The sequence below is a fragment of the Monodelphis domestica genome, chromosome 4, assembly GCF_027887165.1.
Source record: "Monodelphis domestica isolate mMonDom1 chromosome 4, mMonDom1.pri, whole genome shotgun sequence".
NCBI classification, from domain to species: Eukaryota; Metazoa; Chordata; class Mammalia; order Didelphimorphia; family Didelphidae; genus Monodelphis; species Monodelphis domestica.
The window spans coordinates 439269842-439280249 of NC_077230.1; the positions used below are offsets into that span (position 1 = coordinate 439269842).

At 45.1% G+C, this 10408-nt stretch overlaps 1 long non-coding RNA gene across 1 annotated transcript; it reads left to right on the forward strand.

The window, feature by feature from the left end:
- Nucleotides 1–2409: 2409 nt before the first annotated feature.
- LOC103100658 (uncharacterized) lies at nt 2410–3976 on the forward strand. The gene is made up of 3 exons (XR_008918224.1): nt 2410–2459; nt 3110–3397; nt 3657–3976. It is a non-coding gene; the product is annotated as an uncharacterized LOC103100658 (long non-coding RNA).
- Nucleotides 3977–10408: the final 6432 nt, after the last annotated feature.

Genomic DNA, 10408 nt, shown 5'->3' on the forward strand with positions numbered 1-10408 from the left:
AGGGCCTGAAGGGTTGAGTCTGGGTCTTCTGGGCCCCCAAACTAGCACAGTAAACCCTGGGCAATGCCTGTGGTCTCTCTGAACACTAGAGCTGAGGATGATGTCCTGGCGCTTTCGTGGCGGGGCTGGCCTCTGAGACTCTGCACCTTTCTGAGATAGGAAGGCTGGGTGTGAAGTGCGCTCCATTTCACCTGTTTCAGAGTGGAAAAAGTGGGGTCTGTGCATCAGGGGTGGAGATAGCAGCTCTGGCTACCACATCCTGGGCCAGACCCTCGTGCTCCTGCCTCCTCTTTTCCGCTCAATGAAAGCAGCAGCTCTAGTCTGGACTGCGGGTGCAGCCATGGGCCTTGCCCTCCTTTCCCTATTCTGCCTCAGTAAGTCTGGGCCCAGGCTGGCACTGGGGGAAGGTTAGCTGCCAGCCGATTTGTGGTCGAGAGGGACATGGAGGCATGGCGAGAAGAAGAGAACCATGCAGAGGCCAGATAGGCAGCTCTTCGGTTCTCTCCTCTAGCTTTGATCTACGATAACTTAATGAGTGAACAACCAGCCTCACAGCAGAGTATGGAGGGGCAGCCGTGGGCTGGAGGGGACATCTGCAACCTGACCTTCTCTTTTAGGACTAGCACTGGGCCTGGGCCAGGTGACAAAGGGGCAGCACGGTAAGTCCTTCTCCCCAAACCTTCCCCTCTATGTTCAAGCTCAGCCACAGCCACCAGAGTGGGAGGACAAGGCTATGTGCCAGGAGTTTGTTGTGGGGACAACAGGGCCAAATTCATGGCAGGGTCTTGCCCCAAGAATAGGGGGCTCAAACTTCATTCAGTCCAGAAGGAAGAGAAGAGTTTTATTTGAAGAAGAGGGTTCTAGATAATATAATAGTCTAGGCTCTGGAATGGCCGGGGACTGGCTGAGGAGCCCCTAGTCCTGGGCTGGTGGAGCATCCCCCCTATGTGGATAAGGATTCCCATATTTGTTGAGAACCCTGGACTGCCAGTGCACACATTCCATGTTCTCTCCCATCGTCCCAACTGCCATCACTTGTCAATGTGGGAGGGGTCTCAGCACCCTTCTGGAATCCCTTCTTCAAAGGTGGGAACACATCTCTGGTAAATACCGAACAACACAAGCAGTTAATAATCCAACCTGACAAGTCAGAAGTAAGGCAAATACAGACCAATGAGCACTAGGTGCAGAGAACCGAGGTTCAGAACAGCACAAACCATCGTTTACAATGCAGAATGGTTGGTGGGTTGATACTATAGATCTTGTTCTTTATGCTTAGCTAGTGCTAACTGGAGAGAACAACCACATTTCAGAGCACAAGGGGCCTGCCCATTGGCCACCCCATCCAGTTGATGGAGTGATTCTGGGAGAAGCTGCCTAGGGAACCAATGAGAAGAGAGCAATCCCAGGAACCCAGGCTCTGCTTTCCTCCCTCAGAGCCACCCTCTGGGATAGACCCAGCTCTGTGGACTCTTCTGGTGCCAGGGACCACTAAGGAAGAAGAGCTTCTAGATGCTGAAGTTTGGAGATGGCAGAGAGAAGAGAAATGACAGAAGGCAGGAGACTGTCTATTCTTTTAGAGAAAGGGATTGACCACCATATAGGGACAGTGGGAGAAATAAATAAATGCCCCCCTCCAGATAGCCATAGTGAGTATTTTTTCTAGAAGGGTCCCTTTGGTTGACTTTTGGGGGGACTCTAGATATGAACAATGCCTAAAATTTATTCTGGAGATTTCACCAGATTTCCAATTTAGGGCAAAGGCAAAAAGAAACCAGATAAGCACGTCCCTTTTGAGATTGGCACCCTCTCCTCCAGGATTGAACCCTAGCTTGTGTGAATCTAATGTCTCTTGTTGGGGAATCATCTGGAGTGTGAAGGGTTGATTTGGAATCAATGTTTAACGAAGGATAAATGACTTGCCCAGGGTCACACAGCAAGAAAGTGTCTGAGACAAGATTTGAACCCAGGACCTCGTATCTTTAAGTCTGACTCTCAATCCACTAAGCCACTTAGCTGCCTTCACACATTCTTTTATCCAGTGCTTCAGTGTCAGTCAATTGATCAAGATACTCACTAACTCTCCCTCTCTGTTTGCTTTCCTCTCTGTCTCTATCTCTCACCCACCCTTCCTTGCTTTCTCACATACTCTCTCCCAGGATCTCTCCTCAAACCATCCCTCTTGGCCCTGCCAAGTCCTGTGATGCCACCAGGAAGTGACATGATCCTTTGGTGCAGGAGGCCAGTGCATTCATATGATTGGTTGGTGACATTCAGTCTGCTGAAGGCAGGGACCCTGGAACCCTTACAGAACAAGAGCTTCAGCCTTTCTCAAGCTAAGTTCTCCTTGAAGTCTCTGAGGGACCAGGACTCTGGGATCTACACCTGCATTTACTATGAGATGTTTAACCCTCATTGCAAGTCTGAGCCTAGTGAGGCCCTAGAGATCTGGGTAACAGGTAGGAGAGGGCTGGCTCAAGGCTGGGGACCAGAGCAGGTTGGCCGGGATCCTGGGCTGACAGGATGACAGGACAGTTGGGGAGAGGTCAGTGCAAGGAGCTGCTGTGAATCCCATGGGAGGAAAGAGCTTGAGCCTCAGGAGGAGGCCAGGTGGCATGTGTAGAGGGGCTGCATGAGGTAGGATGGAGGCAGGAGCAAACTCTTTACTCCTAGACAATGAGGAAGTTTGAGCAGCTCTCCTTTCCAGGGAAGAGCTGCCCCTTCTCCCCCTTTGGTTCATAGGTAGTGTCGTGCCCAGAAGGTAGAGTGGTCTGGCCAGCCATCATTCTCCTGACCTCACTCCCACTGGGCAGATGGCGATGTTGAGGTCTTTCTCATTAAGAGCTGGGAATTCAGAGTGGGGGATGGGGGGCACTTTTACCTTTCATGCTCTGGGCAGAATTGTGGAAGTGAGTGAACTGGAGCACTATAATGGAAATGAGATGAAAATAAGCAGATCTTTTAGGGTTGGGCTCTCCATGAGGGCAAGTGGCAACGATGGGCTTGGAGGGAGAAGCGAGGGGCAAGGCAAATCCATCCTAGCCTAGCCGACTCTCCTCTTTCCCAGAGAGGACTTTGGGAACTCTGGTCTCTGTGCTTTGGTTTCCAGACAGCCTTCCCAAGCCTTCTCTCTCAGCCTGGCCCAACTCTGTAGTAGCATCAAGCGGGAATGTGACCCTTCTGTGTCGGGGGCCACCCCGAGGAGTGGGGTTTGTTCTGTACAAGGAGGGAGAGGAGACACCAGTGGCTATCAGTGAGCCAACTCAAGATGGAGCTGAATTCTCTTTGAACCATGTGAGCCTCAACCAGACTGGAAAGTATAGATGCTGCTATCATCTTGAGCCAAACCTCCATGTCCTGGCCCTGCCCAGTGACCCCCTGGAACTTCTAATCCAAGGTGAGGGACAGACGCCTAAAAGACTATCTAGAGCGTGACTGTGCTGACGCCCTCTCTTCAGACTCTCAATCAGTAGCACTTGCAATTAGCCCCTGTAGCTCCATGGGCTCTGAATAGACATATGGGAAGACTAAAGAAAGACTCTGCCCTTTCTCTCAGGTCCAGGGCCTTTGGGACCCAGGCTGGAGGGCTGGGCTGGGCTGCTTTGCTCTCCGAATCCCCACTCCCATGACTGTCACTTTCCCATTTTCTTTTCTAGGGCAGCAGCATGAAAGCAGCAGAAAAGGTACAGCTCCCTGGGGTGGAGGTAGGGGGCAATGCCTTCACTGGGTGCTCGAGGTCAGCACTTATGTTGGAGTATGGTGGCACTGGGTGGCAGGGTGAGTGGGAGCATGAGGGAAGGTTTGTCAGAGGCCAGTGGCACCTGATAACTGTAGGAAGGAGAGTTAATTCAGCAGCCCTTCATTTGTATTAGTTGAAGGATCACTGGTTCGATGACTGTGTGGGAAAGCAGGTGAAGTGCAGTCTCAGGATATTTCCTGAGTTCTCATCTTAAGTGTGTGTTATCACATTAATCATAAATGAGTTACTGATAATCCGAAGTGTGTGACCACCATTGGTATTTAACTGGCAGTAACATATCCTTCTCTTCCCTTCTCTTTCTTTGCAAATGATGTAACAACTCTAGTGGTAAACTAAGTGCAGGGGTTTTATTTTTATTTATCTTTAATTCTTTTTTTATTTTTTTTATTTAAACATTATTTTATTTGGTCGTTTTCATACATTATTCATTGGAAACAAAGATCGTTTTCTTTTCTTCCCCCCCCCCCCCCCCGCCGCCTAGAGATTTGGTTGAATCTCTAGGATTCTTTAAGTAGACCATCATGTCATCTGCAAAGAGTGATAACTTGGTCTCCTCCTTGCCTATTTTGATGCCTTCAATTTCTTTTTCTTCTCTAATTGCTACTGCTAGTGTTTCTAATGCAATGTTAAATAATAGAGGTGATAATGGGCATCCTTGTTTCACTCCTGATCTTAATGGGAATGGATTTAGTTTATCCCCATTGCAGATGATATTAGCTGATGGTTTTAGATATATACTGTTTATTAATTTTAGGAATGACCCTTCTATTCCTTTGCTTTCTAGTGTTTTTAGTAGGAATGGGTGTTGTATTTTATCAAAGGCTTTTTCTGCATCTATTGAGATAATCATGCGGTTCTTGTTGGTTTGCTTGTTGATGTGGTCAATTATGTGGATAGTTTTCCTAATGTTGAACCAGCCCTGCATCCCTGGTATAAATCCTACTCGATCATGGTGGATGACCCTTCTGATCACTTGCTGGAGTCTTTTTGCTAGTATCCTATTTAAGATTTTTGCATCTATATTCATTAGGGAGATTGGTCTATAATTTTCTTTCTCTGTTTTTGGCCTGCCTGGTTTTGGAATCAGTACCATGCTTGTGTCATAAAAGGAGTTTGGTAGAACTCCCTCTTTGCTTATTATGTCAAATAGTTTGTATAGTATTGGGATTAACTGTTCTCTGAATGTTTGATAGAATTCGCTGGTGAATCCATCAGGCCCTGGGGATTTTTTCTTAGGAAGTTCTTTGATGGCCTGTTGGATTTCTTTTTCTGATATGGGATTATTTAAGAAAACTATTTCTTCTTCTGTTAGTCTAGGCAATTTATATTTTTGTAAATATTCATCCATATCACCTAGGTTGGTATATTTATTGCCATATAGTTGGGCAAAGTAGTTTTTAATGATTGCCTTAATTTCCTCTTCATTGGAGGTGAGATCCCCTTCTCATCCTTGATGCTATTAATTTGCCTTTCTTCTTTCCTTTTTTAATTAGATTAACCAGTATGTTGTCTATTTTGTCTGTTTTTTCAAAGTGTCAGCTTCTAGTCTTGTTTATTAGCTTAATAGTTCTGTCACTTTCTATTTTATTAATTTCTCCCTTAATTTTTAGGATCTCTAGTATGGTTTTCTTCTGGGGGTTTTTAATTTGTTCATTCTCAAGTTTTTTGATTTGCATTTCCAATTCCTTGGTCTCTGTCCTCCCTAATTTGTTAATATATGCACTCAGGGATATGAATTTTCCTCTAAGTACTGCCTTGGCTGCATCCCATAAGGTTTGAAAGGATGTTTTGCCGTTGTAATTTTCTTCAACAAAATTGTTAATTGTTTCTATGATTTCTTCTCTATCCGATTTTGGAGTATCATGTTATTTAATTTCCAATTAATTTTTGATTTGGGTCTCCATGTACCCTTACTGATCAATATTTTAATTGCCTTGTGATCTGAAAAGGCTGCAGTTAATATTTCTGCTTTTCTGCATTTGAGTGCCATGTTTCTATGACCTAGTGTATGATCTATTTTTGTGAATGTGCCATGTGGTGCTGAAAAGAAGGTGTATTCTTTTTTGTCCCTATTTATTTTTCTCATGTCTATTAACTCTAATTTTTCTAAGATTTCATTCACCTCTTTTACCTCTTTCTTGTTTATTTTTTGGTTTGATTTATCTAAATTTGATAGTGGTTGGTTCAAGTCTCCCACTAATATGGTTTTACTGTCTACTTCCTCCTTCAATTCTCCTAGTTTCTCTATTAAAAATTTGGATGATATACCATTTGGTGCATACATGTTGATTAGTGATATTTCCTCATTGCCTATACTTCCTTTTAGCAGAATATATTTACCTTCCCTATCCCTTTTGATCAGGTCTATTTGTACGTTGGCTTTGTCAGATATCATGATTGCAACTCCTGCCTTCTTTCTATCAGTTATGGCCCAAAAGGTCTTACTCCAACCTTTAATTCTAACCTTGTGTGTGTCAAGCTGCCTCATATGTGTTTCTTGAAGACAACAAATGGTAGGGTTTGGGGTTCTAATCCAATCTGCTATTTGTCTACATTTTATTGGTGAGTTCATCCCATTCATGTTGAAAGTTATGATTGTTATTTGTGGATTCACTGGCATTTTGATATCTTCCCCTAGTTCTGACTTTTCTTCTTTAGCTTTCTCCTTTTGTACCAGTGATTTACTTTAGGTCAGTCCCCCTAGTCTCCTCCCTTGAGATGCTTCCCTTTCTAGCCCCTCCTTTTTTATGCTCCCTTCCCCTCCCCCCTCTCCTTCCCTCCCTTTTTGTACTCCCTCCCCCTCCCCCTCCTTGAGTTTCCTTTCTTTCTTGCCCTAATGAATAAGATAGAATTCAGGATCCCACTGGATCTAGATGTTCTTCCCTCTCAGATTTGATTTCACTGAGAGTAAGGTTTAGGTAATTCCACTTCACGCTCTCTTCCTCTCCTTCTCATATGAGAGTTCTTCCCCTCCCCTTCCCATGTGTATCTTTATATGGGAAAGTTTATTCTATTGATTCCCCCCCTATTTCTTGAAGTTAATCTTAGTATTATCGTGGTTCCCCCCTCCCTTTTCCTTTCTTTGCCCCAACTTTCCCCAAATCTTCTTAATGCTCCAATCTTTCCCTATGCATGTTTCTTCTAACTACTCTTATGATGATACAATTTATGAGAGTTACACAAAACATTTTCCCCACATATTAATATATATAATTTGATGTAAATGTAGTCCTCATAGAAGAGAGTTTGACTTAAAGAAAAAGATAAGATATCTCTTTTTCGCTTTCTTTCATATTTACCTTTTCATGTTTCTCTTGCTTTCTGTGCTTGGATATCGAACTTTCCACATAGCTCTGGTCTTTTCTTAGCAAATGCTTGGAAATCTTCTATTTTGTTGAATGCCCATACTTTCCCCTGGAAGTATATAGTCAGTTTTGCTGGGTAGTTGATTCTTGGTTGGAGACCCAGCTCTCTTGCCTTTCTAAATATCATGTTCCATGCTTTGTGGTCTCTTAGTGTGTTAGCCGCTAAGTCGTGTGTGATCCTTATGGGAGCCCCCTTATATCTGAAGCTCTTCTTTTTGGCTTCTTGTAGGATTTTCTCCTTTACTTGGAAGCTCTTGAATTTGGCAATTACGTTCCTAGGGGTTGTCTTTTGGGGATTTAGTATAGAAGGTGTTCTATGAATCCTTTCTATTTCTATTTTGCCCCCTTGCTCCAGAACGTGAGGGCAATTTTCTTTTATAATCTCCTGTAGAATAATATCCAGTTTGTTGTTTACCTCTGGTTTTTCTGGGAGACCGATAATTCGGAGATTTTCTCGTCTCCCTCTGTTTTCCAGGTCTGTGACCTTCTCAGTGAGATATTTTATGTTTTCTTCTAATTCATTAATTTCTTGGGTTTGATTTATTGATTCTTGCTGTTTTGTCATCTCACTTTCTTCGAGGTGCTTAATTCTGGTCCTTAGGGACTGGTTTTGCTTTTCAGCCTTGTCTGCCCTTCTATTGGATGCTTCGAGTTCTTTTTCCATTTGAGCATTCTTATCTGTCAGACAGCTGATCTTTTTCTCCCATTTTTCTTTCCAGGTTTCCATCTTTTGGATAAGTTCCAGTTTGAGATCTTCCAGAGCTTGTTGATAGTTTCCATTTTGGGAGGCGTGTTCTGAATTTTTTTGGATTTCCTCCTCATTTTCCTCTTTTCCTTGGGTACTTCCACCATAAAAGTTTTCAATAGTCACTTTTTTCCATTTCTTCCTGGAGGCTTGATTTTGGGCCATGTGAGCCATCCCTTTGGTGGTTTTATTCCCCTTTCCTTTCTGGTCTGGTTTCTGGGTGATATGGGTGGTTTTTCTGTGAATTTAGGTTGCTTCAGACTAGTTCTTCCCAGCCTCCAAGGTTTCTTAGAGCACTGGGTTCCTGATGACAGCCACACTGCCCAGGTGTTCAGCTCCGCCCAGATAATCAGCGTGTTGTCCGCCACTGGTGTTCTGCGCAGCCCGCCCCAAGTACAGCTCCGCTGGATTCTCCAGTGAAACCGCCCTGAGATGTTTTTTCCTGGCAGTCACCAGATCCCAAGGACTCTGGAGTGCCCCCCCCCAGACAGAGATGCTCCCCACTCACTCGCTGTCCCGGTTAGCACTCAGGTAGCTCACTCTGGTTTAGTGGGGGAGGCGGGGTGGGGGAAGGGCGGCTCAGTTCACTTTTCTGTGCAAGCTTTTCCTTCTTATTTTAGTGTGGAAATGTTTAAGCCCCACGTACCTTTGCCTCTGTGGGGTACTGGGGAGTCCTTCTGTTCCTCCAAAGGTGATTTTATGCTCCTTTGATGTAGTCTATTTCGTTCGGTGCTGGGGAGAGGAAGCGTGTGGCGTCTAGATTGCAGCCATGATTACCCGGAAGAAGTGCAGGGATCTTAAAAGGCTAATCAGCCATGGGCACGCGGTTTTTATTTTGGATTCTCTTTATTCCTTGACTTTATAATGATCCTTAATAAGCCTCATAAAATATACTATTTTTATTATTAGAGAAATAATTTAATTTTTATATGAAAGACAACCACCCTGGACAGGGCTAAGAGAGAAAGGCATTTCCACAAAGCTTTTAGCCAACATCGTCTACACTCCCCCCAATCTGGGCCACTCGCTGTGCTCCGTGTTTGGCAGCATCTCTGCCTTTGCAACATTTCCTACTGAGCTGCTCCCCCTCCCCCCCAACCTCCAGTCAGACTCTCCTCTCAGTTCAGGTCATTCCTTTCCCAATTCCCCAGGACTTCCTCAGGCTCTTGCCAGGAAATGAGTTCTCTTGTAGCCTTCTGAGTGCTGAGAGGTTGAGGCAGCCATTGGAAATGCCCATCGAGGAGCTGCTCATGCTGTCCTGGAGCTCAGCAGAGGGAGCCATGCTAAACATCAAGATCTGCAGAAAGAAGATCATTGAGCCCCAGGAAGCTGAGGATATAGAGAGACAGACAGACAGGCAGAAGAAGGCACCAGAAAGGGCCACAGTAAGAGTGTAAGACTTGGCTGATTCCACAGAGAACACTGAGAAGGAAGGAGCAGAGACATAGAACTAGAACTAGAAAGCCTCATGAGAATGTCTCAGCACTCCTAGCCCCAAGGAGAAACTGAGGAAAGAGGATCGAAGAAGAAAGGGGGGTCCACAATGTTCAAATACTTTAGAGAGAGCAAAGAGAATAAGTGAGGCTCCAGGAACCCTTCCAGGTTCAGGGAGGACAACAGCATGGAAGGCCTCACCTGTGGATGCACACAGACACATAATGATCAGATAACCCAGGGAACAAAGCACAGGGGCTCCTAGGCTGTCCTCCATGGGAGAAAGAGCTCAGGGCAAGGGGGAAGAGCTGGCAGTTCCATGGTTCAGCCTGTGCTCTGGGGAATGGGGCAGCTGGAGATGGATAGATTCATCTTCATGATTCCAAATCTGGCCACGGACTCTTACTTGCTGTGTGACCCTGGGCAAGCACTCAGTCCTGCTGCCTCAGTTTCCTCATCTGTAAAATGAGCTGGAGAAGGGAATGGCAATCCACTGCAAGAAAACCCCCACAAGTGCTCACACAGAGTTGGACACAAATGACACAACCACTCCGGGGACTAGAGGAAGTCTTGATTCCATTCAACAAGCTGCACACAGTGGAGCTAGCTGTGGCCCTGAAAGTTCATCAGGCCAGGCCAAAGGCGTCCCAACCCAGCAGGAGCTGAGTGTGGTTTCACCCTGACCCTGAGGCCCTGCTCATGAGTTCCATTAAGGATGGGGAGAGTTAGAGATATCTCAGGGAGAGCCCATTGGAGGAGTCTGAGGGGAGGATGGGAGAGAGGGTAGGTGTGGACACCTAGATCTGGGGATCATTTAGACGGAGCTGGTAACTGACCCTTTCCCCTAGAATTTAAATCTCCTGTTGCATTCCCAAAATCAAATGTGACTCTCTTTCCATACTGCACTTTTCTTCTCTTCTCATCTTCAAATCCACCGATTTTCTTTTGTAATATTATTGATTTATTCTTAGCATTCATATTGAGTCCCTGCAGCAGCCCCTTCTCTCTCCATTGACATGACACCCATCATCCATGTGAGGTCATACAAAACATATTCCAAATTGGTCATGTTGCCAAAAAAGGAATAAAGATAGAGTGAAAAGC